Source organism: Lynx canadensis, chromosome C2 (genome assembly GCF_007474595.2).
Source record: "Lynx canadensis isolate LIC74 chromosome C2, mLynCan4.pri.v2, whole genome shotgun sequence".
In the NCBI taxonomy this organism is placed as follows: domain Eukaryota; kingdom Metazoa; phylum Chordata; class Mammalia; order Carnivora; family Felidae; genus Lynx; species Lynx canadensis.
Genome location: NC_044311.2, coordinates 130280500 through 130292287, shown reverse-complemented (window position 1 = coordinate 130292287; position 11788 = coordinate 130280500). Strand labels below are relative to the sequence as shown.

At 37.4% G+C, this 11788-nt stretch overlaps 1 non-coding gene across 1 annotated transcript; it reads right to left on the bottom strand.

Annotated features, from left to right (window-relative positions):
- Nucleotides 1-10215: 10215 nt before the first annotated feature.
- LOC115524311 lies at nucleotides 10216-10317 on the bottom strand. The gene has a single exon (XR_003972024.1). It is a non-coding gene; the product is annotated as a U6 spliceosomal RNA (small nuclear RNA).
- Between the last annotated feature and the right edge of the window lie 1471 nt (nucleotides 10318-11788).

Below are 11788 nucleotides of genomic sequence, written 5' to 3'. Positions count from 1 at the left end.
TTGTTAGCTTTCCATGCCTCGTGGTGCATCCCTTCTGTTTTTCTCCCCTCACTTCTGCTCAATTTCAGTAATGTCTCCAGTTGCATTTAAATCCCTTGGAAGCCTGCGCGCCAAATGGTGAGTTTGTGCTTCTTCCACTTCGCCTGGCTCGATTTTGAGCTTACCGTGCTCTGCCTTCAATTTCCTTCTGTAACTGATCCTGAAAAATACTCCACTGGGGTCTTAGGAGGAAGGGGTAGTGTAGCAAGGCCCAGGAAAAGAAGTGCAAAATAGAAAGTAGGGAAAGGAAATAGACCAGAAGGGACAGAGGACAAAGGTGAGGAGGTGGCCCATTCTGTAGTTATAAAACCAAGTTTTATATGCACAGCTAACTACCAAAGAAATGAGAGGTGTTGCTTTTGGCGGGCAATGTTCTCCCTTAATTTGCTTTGAGTTTTATTTTGCATAAAGGGTTTGGCTCTGTAGGTCAGTGGAGTCAGTCATGCCTGCGTTCAAATCTCTACTCCTTGTTAGCCTTTTGACTTTAGGTGAGTTAGCTGTTTTGTGCCTCAGGTTCCTCTTTATAATTGAAGAGATAATAACAGTTTATAATATAATATAATATAATATAATATAATATAATATAATATAATTAATATAATATAATCTTAACAGTTGTTAGGATTAAATGAGATACAGTGACCTATAACTGGGTATCAGTAAATATTTGCTCATTTTATTCTTCCAAGACGTCACTCTTCTTGTCTCTTCTGTACTTTAATAACAAATTAGACTGAATATGTGAGTATGGGGCATTGTGGCTTTTTAACTTATAAACAATATTTCTCTGTCTATATATCCATATAACTCTTCTTTCAAGTCAGTGTTTTAGAGGCATCTAAATTCTTTTTAGATTATCTGATTTAAAAGCAAATGCATGGGTTCAGAAATAGTAATTTTCTTCCTCCTGAAGTCCAGGTAACATATGCAAATGAAACATTTTTTTCTTTAATGGAGATATTCTCTAGTGCTAGGTACATAGTAAGCACTAAAAAATGTATTTGGAGAAAGGAATGAAAAAATGAATGAATACCAGTGGGTAAATGTATCTAACATGACCACCCCATATAGATACAGGGTATTTTTTGTTTACTTTCACTTCCATTCTTAATTGTGCCTGTATCACTTGCTCAGCCTTTCCCTATTTAGGTATTTCAACCACTACTGGTACTGCCACAAATATTAATTACAGAGAGATTACCACTTTTATCCACAGCCCCTCACAGATATTCTAGATCTGTTTTTCCTTGGAGGAAATGTGTTTTACAGAATAAGAAACTATCGCGCAATACTGATTAAGACTTCCAACTTCTCTAAAAAGTAATTTTGTAGGAATCACTAGGTACAGAACCCCCTGTTGTTTGTGTACCCACAGCTTATCACTGAAGAAGAAGTCGTGTGGCAACGGCACAGCGCTATATTTGTCCCACAAGTGAAAAGACTCAGGCTCTAGATCACTGCTGCCATTAGCTATCTCTGTTTCCTTAACTTAAGGCTCTTCATCTTTCTGAGCCTTAATTTTCCCAAGGGAATATTATAATTTTTATATGTCAGTGTTCAAGACATCCAAATACTAAGTTGCATACACAAGTGTTCTATGTTTATTTAGGGTCTTAATTTAACAATCTCGTGATTTTTAAATTTATCATACTATGTACTTCGTGTTTAAAACAAAGGGAAGTCATGTTAAATTGCTCCTTCAGTATAATACAATCAGAAACATATGTACTTTACATGTTTGGTTATGCTATGAAATTAATATATATATTTTTAAGTAAGCTCCACACCCAATGTGGGGCTTGAACTCAACAACCCCAAGATCAAGAGTCACATGCTATACCAACTAAGCCAGCCAGGCACCCCAAAACTAATATTTCTGTGACACCAATTATCATATTCAGTACATGAAAGTTATTGAGACATGTTTTATATTCATCAAATTATTTACTCCTATATGCAAGTACAACATGATGTGTCTCAGGAGATTATGATGAAATGGCAGAATGTGAATCAGAATGCCTTAACAGTGTCTTCTTGCTCTCTAGTGAATTCTATCCCTTTGGTAAAGATGTATCACTTGTAAAGTGTGTGTGTGTGTGCGTGTGTGTGTGTGTGTGTGTGTGTGCATTTACATTGCTTGAAATACTGAAAACATACTCAAACCTTCTGTATTTATAATAGGATCTATTTAAACCATTTAAGATTAGAAATAGCTAAAGGGTATATAGCCTTAGAAGTGTCAGAGGTTTGAATGCCACCTACTCCAATTAAAAAGTCATTTGTTGGGGCGCCTGGGTGGCTCAGTCGGTTAAGTGTCCGACTTCGGCTCAGGTCATGATCTCACGGTCCGTGAGTTCGAGCCCCACATTGGGCTCTGTGCTGACAGCTCAGAGCCTGGAGCCTGCTTCAGATTCTGTGTCTCCCTCTCTCTCTGACCCTCCCCTGTTCATGCTCTGTCTCTCTCTGTCTCAAAAATAAATAAACATTAAAAAAAATTAAAAAAATAAAAATAAAAAGTCATGTGTTTGTATCAAATTTGCCAATTATCACTGCAATTCATAATATTTCTAGGAAATACACTTAACAGAAACAACAGGTGTACTCCAGCATCCCTAGTATTGATCTTAGTGTATGTTTCTTCACAAGTTTTTACTTGCATAGGAATGGACATTTCAAAATATGGATATAAATCAGTTTGTCCAATTAAGATAAAGATCAAAGAAAACCATTCTGGGAACTCAAATGGCTTGCTACTGGAAAATTAATTTTATTCATCTCATGGTTATGAGATTTTCAACTGAATTATATTTTTTATCAATATCAAAATATCAATATCAAAATCATTTAAAGTGTCTGTATCATCATGTTAGTACTACTATCATTTTTCATTGTGACCTTCCCATCACTAAACAAGGTAGTCTGGCAGGATGAATTTCAAAGTGTACCACTTCCTTATCCAGGTAACATTATACAGAGAGGAGAGCTTCGCTGTAACATTTTGAACCAAACTAAGAGAAGAAGAGTGACCTTTTCTCCATCCTTTTTGTTTGTTTCGTAGGTGAGGCAATCCTAAGTATAGTGGTCAAGAAGCTTTGGAAATTTTGCAGATTTTCTCCATTCCTCTTCTCTAGTCTACGCTCCACATTTCAGCCAGAGCTTTCTATCTAACACACATCTGGTTGGGTCACTCCCTTGTTTCGGCAATAGTTCTTCAGTAATTCCCACCCCATACAAATGTATCCTCTCATTATATTGAAATCTATACTCTTTAGTATGGTGTATTAGTTTCCAAGGCTGCCATAATAAAGCAGCACCAACTGGGTGACTTAAAACATAGATATTTTACTGTCTCACCGTTCTGGAGGTTAGAAGCCACAAATCAAGGTGTTGACACAGCCATGCTGTCTCTGAAGCTTTTAGAAAAGGATTCTTCTGGGGCATCTGGGGGACTCAGTGTGTTAAGCATCCAACTCCTGATTTCAACTCAGGTCATGATCTCACAGTTTATGAGATTGAGTCCCACGTGGGTCTTTGCACTGACAGAACCAGAGCCTGCTTGGGATTCTTTCTCTCTCTGTCTCTGTCTCTGTCTCTCTCTCTTCCTCTCTCTCTGCCCCCTCCCACTTTCTCTCTCTCTCTTTCAAAATAAACAAGTAAACTTAAGCAAAAAGAAGAAGAAAAGGAGAATTCTTCCTTGACTCTTCTAGCCTCTCGTACCCCAGGTGTTCCCTGGCTTGTGGCAGAATAACTCCAATTTCTGCCTTCATTTTCACATGGCCATCCTCTGTGTGTGTGTGTGTGTGTGTGTGTGTGTGTGTGTGTGTGTTTCTACTTAGTCTTTGCTCTGTGCATGTGTGTGTCCACATCTCTCTCTTCTTTTAAGGACACTGGCCATATTGGACTAAGAGCTTACCCTATTCCAGTTTTCAGATTAACCAGCTATATCTGCAGCAACCCCATTTCCAAATAAGGTCACATTTTGAGGTACTGGGGGTGTAGATTACAATGTAGCTTGTTGGGGGAAGATACAATTCAACCCATAACACATGTCCTCCAAACCATTCATGGTCTGGCTTTAAACCATCTGCCAGCCCCATCATCTGTCTTTCTCTTTGTTTACCATACACACTGGCTGTAAGAAATTACTCCTTACGTCCACTCCAGGATAAACACTCTCATGCCTCTGATCCTATCATATACTCTTATCGTTGCTAGCATGTTTCTTTTTTCCTTGTCTGCCCAGAAAATTCCTATTTGGCTCACTATTACCTCAAACATTGCTTTCTTGGTGAATTTTTTCCCTATTTCTCCACACAAATTAGCAATATTTTTTTCTCAATTTTTTTCTCCACACATTGCAACTTGCACACATACAGAATGTGCTACATTGGATTCTCATTGTCTCTTGGTCTGCCTGTGGTCCCACTAAACTGTAAATTCTTATAAGGCAGTGCCCAGGCCTTCCCATCTGGCAGAATGCCAAGCCCACGGTAGTCATTCAATAAATACTTTTTAAGCAAATAAATAGGAGGGGCTGTCCTCAACATCTTAGAATATAAGAATGGTAAGAGAATAACAAAAACAACATCTTACGTCTGCGAGGGATTCAAATCCCACTCAGTCTTCTTTCTGTCTACTTAATAGGTAGAGAGATTATACCAAGTTCTCCTCACCAGTGCAAGAGTCAGTCACAGGAAAGGCCTTAAAATATATTAAGGTTTTCCAAGATGGTGGCCAAAGCTGCAATGACTTAAAGACCAGCAACAGATGTCTAGTTTCCAAACTGGTACCTTCTTGAGGTGGTACTGTGTAGTTTCTGTTCACCTACTGATCTTCAGAAGTGGATAGGACCTTTGCTGGTTGATAGAAAGAAGTTGGTTTTGCATGAACCATATGACATACTTACTGATTGCACTAAGGACTAGAAACAACATCCACATTTTTCCTCTAAATATTTATCATGTAAAGAAAGTTTCTTCTCTCTTTCAAAGGAGAAGTGTTAGTTTTTGAAAGAAGATTCTCCACAGGATGAGTGGATAAGTCAAGCTGTAATATTCAGAGAATTCGAGGGCCAAGATTTTAGTGGAGATGGGACCAATATAATTTCTTTCAACAGCTTATAAGGAGATATTTCATTTCAATGAATGTTTTTTAGGAAAGCTCATCAACTCAGAATTAGAAGTTCTGGAATCAGAGGTTGAGTTGATAGAAGAGGAAATTCAAATAATCAGTTTCCCATATGCATAAAAACAGGATAAGTACTTCATAGGAAAGCTGTTTAGGTAAGATAATTTATGTTAAAAGGTGCTCAAACTTTAGGAAAAGATGTTATATAAATCAACAATAGATCATTGTCATCATTAGGAGGTATGTTGATATATCTATCTCATGTGTTTCTCCATAAAGGAGAAAGTATTTTATAAAGTGGTTTATAGTCTGTATATTTCAAATTTTTTTGCAAGATGTTTTTCTCATAATGTCTAATTAAACAATTATTCTGCCTGCCATACTCCTTTTAGGGGTATGAATTCTGAGATTTTGATCCTGATACTCGTCAATCCAAGGAGGTGGCCCCTAACCTGTGCAAACCTGTAGAGTTTAGTTTGTTCATTCATCCAACAAACATTTCCTATGCTTCTCTCTATGCCAGCCTCTGCCTTTGAAGTAACCAACCAACCAAACAAACAAACAAATTCAATGGTGTCCAAACACAGAGAGAAGACAAATATGGCCAGGTCAGAGAAGAGAGGAGAGTGGCATAGATAGGCAAAGGCCATAGATGTTCAGGGTAACACTCCCATGTTCTGGTCACGGTAAAGAGTATGGAATTTGTTTTAAGTGCATTTGCAAATCCACAGTTAAATGTTCATTCCCCAATCTAAGTGAAAGTAGAAGTGAGTTCCCCTGTAGAAATTTCCCCTGGTTGTTGGCAGGGGATAAACAGCATACTCAAATATCATTATAACACGTGACAATGAGAGGACATCATGCGCGAGCTTTGGAAATCAGAGGTTGAACATGTTACCAGGAAGTTGGGACACACTGTGACCACATCCCAGAATGAGGGTGGGGCTTGAATCCCTAAGAATCTCATGCTTTTCTACCTTTGTACTTGAAGGAGAAAGAATGAAAGTAGCCTTTGTTAAGACCTTCTTTGTGTCGGGAATTGTATACATATTTATATGTATATATAAATACTGTTATGAGTAAATATTATTTTACCCTTTTACCAGTGAAGAAATTGAAACTTTGAGAGATCAAAGGTTTGGCCCAAGTTTATATAGCTTGTCTGAGTTCAGACCTACATCAGTCCTCTAAAGTTCACATGTTCTCAGGACACCTGAGTGGCTCAATCGGTTAAGTGTCCGACTTTGGCTCAGGTCAAAGTCTCGCATTTTGTGAGTTCAAGCCCCACATCAGGCCCTCTGCTGACAGCTCCAAGCATGTATGGAAACTGCTACAGATTTTGTGTCTCCCTCTACCCCTCGCCTGTTCACACTCTGTTTCTCTCTCTCTCTTAAAAATAAACACTAAAAAAAACTTAAATGGCATATGTTCTCATCACACCACAGGGCGCCCAAGGATGGGTGGTATGAGGAAAATCAGACCCCAAGGCAGGCTTGCTCAACAGAGGACTAGTCACCAGAATGTTTATTGTAGGGACCACTTTGGGTGGTTGGAATTCTGTGCCATTGAAAATAAACAGGGAATCCAATTTTCTCTCCAACCAGATATTAGTTTCCAGTTCATCTGTCAGTTTTCTCTGGCTACTGGGCACAGATATTAACTTGGCTCTTTGCCTCACCAAATACTACTGATCGACAAGGAAACCAGACAGTTCTTTCGTTTCTCAAAAGTATAGCCTAAAAGTTGTGGAAAATTTTCTTGATTGAAAGGAAAATAGAATTGAGCTGTGGGTAACATACTTGTAAAATCCTGTAAATGATCACCTGATCTTTCCTTTCCTAGAAATGACAAATTCAGAGGCTTTAAAATTAGAATACAGGGGGGTTTCTGAAGAGCCGTGCCTCACTGTGGCTTCACACTTTACATGGAAACCTTACTTTATGTGGGTTGGGTCATGGAAAGCAATGTGTATCTATTTACAGTGTACTTGATCTCCTAAGAAGCTCTCCCATTACCCTTTGTATTAAGAAGAAAAGAAGGAATTTCATCCAAATGAACACACACACACACATTCACACATACATATATACCATGTATATATACACACATATATACACGTATATGCAAATGTATGTGATGTGTGTATAAGTATATATATGACACTATGAAACTTGGTTTTGCCGTGTAAACATTTTTATATTAAAAACATCCACTGCAATCACATTCTATTTTTTCTTTCATAATTAAACTGACATGCAATTAAAGTATTTCATGTTATACTGTAGCCAAAGTTGAGGGAATGAAGATCACATAAAGGATTTTAATTATTTAAATAGATAAGGTATACAATTACTATCTCCTACAGCTTTACAGTTTTAGTGCAGATTCAAATGGTAAGGTCTGAAAAACAGTCTGGTAACTCTTGAATTGGCTGTAAATTTTTCTGATGAGTGAAGAGAGAAAGGAAATAGAAATGACTTCGTTCTTCCAGTTTAAAAATAGGTTTTCTGAGGAAAGGAACTCATATATATCTCTTCAGCAATATTTTATTAATTGCATTTTTCTTCAGTAGGTGAAGACAGGAAATCATGGTCTATTGATCAGCACAGTCTACCTTCCTCTTGTACTTCTGGGGAAAGAAGTACGAATTAAGCAGGGGATTTTAACAGCACATGTGATGTGTACAGTGTTCAGATAAAAGTTCATTAGAAAACACTTTTGTGCAAAGTTAGTTCAATTTGTTTGGTCAGTTTTTGGTCGGAATTTCCTTTCGGCCTAATGAGATATGATTCAGGTGATACTGAATTATAGTCCTAGTTTAAAAATTACTTTGAAGATTTTTTTTAATGAAATATAAGTTTTTTATTATTGTTTTATACTATCTATAAAGAACTAAAAGGCAAACTATTTCATAAGATACTGTATGTCTGCGCTTATGAGAAGAATCTAAAATGTCTAGAGAGCACAAATACTTAAATGTGAGAGTGGACTTGACATGGAAAAGCTTCCTGTTTGTGGCCTGGCTTCTTCCTACCATGTCATACCAGTAGCCATGTCCTATGTATACCTTAGAATTCGTAAGGTAGGAGTAGTAGTGACAGGGACTGGTTTTTTGTAATTAGATGTATGTTCCATATAATTAGAATCGTGGCAAATAAGATAAAGAGACTCAAATCTTTCTTTCTTCTTTCTTTCTTTCTTCCTTTCTTCTTTCTTTCTTTTTCTTTCTTTCTTCTTTCTTTGTTTCCCTTTCTTTCTTTCTTCCTTTCTTTCGAGATGGGTGAGGGGAGAAAGGGAGAGGGAGAGAAAGAATCTTAAGCAGACTCCATGCCCAGCACAGGGCCTGACACGGGGCTCGATGAAGGGCTTAATGAGAGGATCTCTCAGGATTGTGAGATCATGACCTGACTTGAAATCAAGTCAGATGCGTAACCGAATGAGCCACTCAGGTGCCCCAAGATGCAAATGTTTTAAAGGACAGAATTAAAGAAGAGAGTCAGAGGTGATAAAGATGTGAAGAAACAGAGTTGGCACAACTAGACTTTGCCTAAATGTAGTATATTATCTCCATACGTTTATCAGAAAGATGAAAATCCACACCAACAAATACACTCGGTAAAAAGATGTGAGGAGAGATGCCAGCTAGAGTTTGGGACCATAACAAGTGAATGGAGGACTGGAGCAAGTGTCAGTCTCAGGACCTGCAGAAAAGGATGCTTCAGCGCAGTGAGGCAGCATACACCAAAGAGCCCCAAAAGCTGCAGCGAAAAGCTGCAGCGTTTGAGAACTGCAGGAAAGCTCCTCCCTCTCCCCCACAGCCCTTCCAGGACACAGAATGATTATTACCTGCCAAACCTGAATGCTTTCGGAGAATAGAACTCCAGAAACTGCCATCTGGGGGTCTTCTGCTGAAAAAAACTTCCTCGCTGCCCGGTCACCTTATAAGCCCACCCATTTACAGAGCCAATAACGATTTTCATACCATGCTCTTAGTGATGTACTGACAGCCAAAGGTAGCTAGACATTTAAAGAACGCCTCAGAGATGAAAGAGATCAAAGCAGACAGAAGAAAGAAGTCAGAGAGAGACCAAGATAAAGAAAGGGACAGAAGGGAAACAACTAATGATAATTAATGACCTCAGAAAAAGAACATATTTCATGTATGTATTTAGTTCTCAGTGTCTAGTACATGCCAGATGCTTCTTTGTACTAATTTTATAATAATGTCTAACATAATGGTCACAGTATTCTGAGGTATGCAATACTGCCAAGTCCATTTTATAGAAAGGCCAAGGAACTTTCCAAAGACATCCTACTAAAGGTGGAGCCAGGATTTGAAATGAGGTAGCCTACTGTGTTCAAAGGTGCACCCTCTTACCCAATATGTTTTACTACCTAATCAAGGATTAAAAACAGAATGTTTTTCGAAACCCACTTTCTTTAGTTTTAATAATATATTATTATTAAAATATAACCAGGAAATAAGAGGTGAGACCTCGAAAATAACCTGTATCTGTCTATGCTGCACTCTTCCCCTGAGTGAATCATTATACTCAGGGCTGTGTTCCTTACTCTTTCCTTTTTTTTAAAGTGTGTGTGTGTGTGTGTGTGTGTGTCTTAAAGACAATCATACTATATGTAATTCCTTTGGGAATGTTTTGTTTTCATTTAATATTATATTTTTAAGATTATCCATATGGTTGAATGACAGTTGATTTCATTAATTTTTACTGCGGTATTAAAAATAAAAAAGAACAGAATGTTATAAAAAGAACAATCAGAAAGAACTTTGGCAAAATAAAATATTATAGCTAAAAATATTTATTAGGTCGTTAGTAGAAAAAATAATGGAATTTCCTAGAAGGTAAAAAAAAAAAAAAAAACAACAAAAAGAACAAAACAAAGAAAAAGAAGTAGAAACAGAGAAGTACAAAAGAATATGCATATCAATCCAGGATGTCTAACATTGGATTAATTAGATTACCAGAAAGAGAGAACAAAGAGAGATGAAGAATTTATTAAACAAACACAGACCAGAAGGTGTGTGTTTCCATTTTGAAACGCTTCATGAGTTTGCATATCACCCTTGTGCAGGGCCGTGCTAATCTTCTCTGTATCGTTCCAATTTCAGTATACTTGCTGCTGAAGCGAGTATGTGTGTTTCCATTTTGAAAGAACCATTGAATTTGGGGCGCCTGGGTGGCGCAGTCGGTTAAGCGTCCGACTTCAGCCAGGTCACGATCTCGCGGTCCGTGAGTTCGAGCCCTGCGTCGGGCTCTGGGCTGATGGCTCAGAGCCTGGAGCCTGTTTCCGATTCTGTGTCTCCCTCTCTCTCTCTGCCCCTCCCCCGTTCATGCTCTGTCTCTCTCTGTCCCAAAAATAAACGTTGAAAAAAAAAATTTAAAAAAAAATAAAAAAAAGAAAGAACCATTGAATGAACAGTATAGGGGATGAAAAAATAACCCATATCAAGGCACATAATATGAGATTTTAGGACATACCAAGCATAAAGGGGAAATACAGTTAGAGACAGGGAGTCCATATGCAATAAACCAGGAATCACAATGGCATTAGACTTTTCAGTAACAACTCTGGAGGCTAGAGGACAATGGAGAGTCCTTCTAAATTCTAAGGAAAAATAAGGGTAGAATTCAATTTTAGGTCAAAATAGCATCCACATGTGAAGGATCTACAAGGACCTAGAACACTGCCATTTGGGAGGTGTGTTTTAGCAAATGAGAAAATAGACAAGTACGATGATGTGAGACTCAGGCCACAGAGTATCCAAATCAAGAGAGAATTGAGAAGTTCCATTTCAGCCTTAGTCATGTATACTTAGAGAACAACCAGACCCCTTTGGAACAGAGAAAAAAATAAACCTGAGATGTTTGAGCATTTGAAATTACAAGTATGATGTCTATATTTAAAGATTCAAAACTAATCAGTTGATAGATTTGTTGGGGCATTTATCTGGGATATATTAATAATTATACATAGGGAATCAACTATTAAAAAAAGGAAAGTAATCATGAGCTCTAGAAATGGACAAAAAATTTAAGCATAAAGCACTAAACACAATTTGAGTTAGCCACAGACAATATTTACAAAATAATAATGACTACTGATTTAACTAAACAATTATAAGGGAGTTGGGGAGTGAAAGAGTACAAAATCCTCAAGGATAAAAATAGGAATCAGCAAGTAATGTCTAATACTCAAGAAAGTTTGGGCCTATCACAGAAAAACATGAATGTACACAATAAGAAAAATGCTTTTAATACTAGAGGGAGTCAGGAAAAGAACTAGTAGAAATTCTGGAAGTAGACAGGGAAGCTTCTGTTTTTTTTGTTTTTTGTTTTTTTTTTTAATTTTTACAGAACTTCAAATGGTATTTAGGTGTGTTGAAGGGAAAAGTATTATAGAAATGTGAAAATCGTGACGATAATTTAGATGTGACCTTGAAGCAAGCAGAAACTGGTGAAATTAAGAGTCAAAGATTAAGAGAATAATACATAAATTTTAGAAACATAAATTTGGGAGCTGTTGCTCCAGATCGAGGAGGAAAAAAATGTGCTCCTGGTAGTATCTTCACAGATAGCATGAGTTTATAGATGAAAAGTAT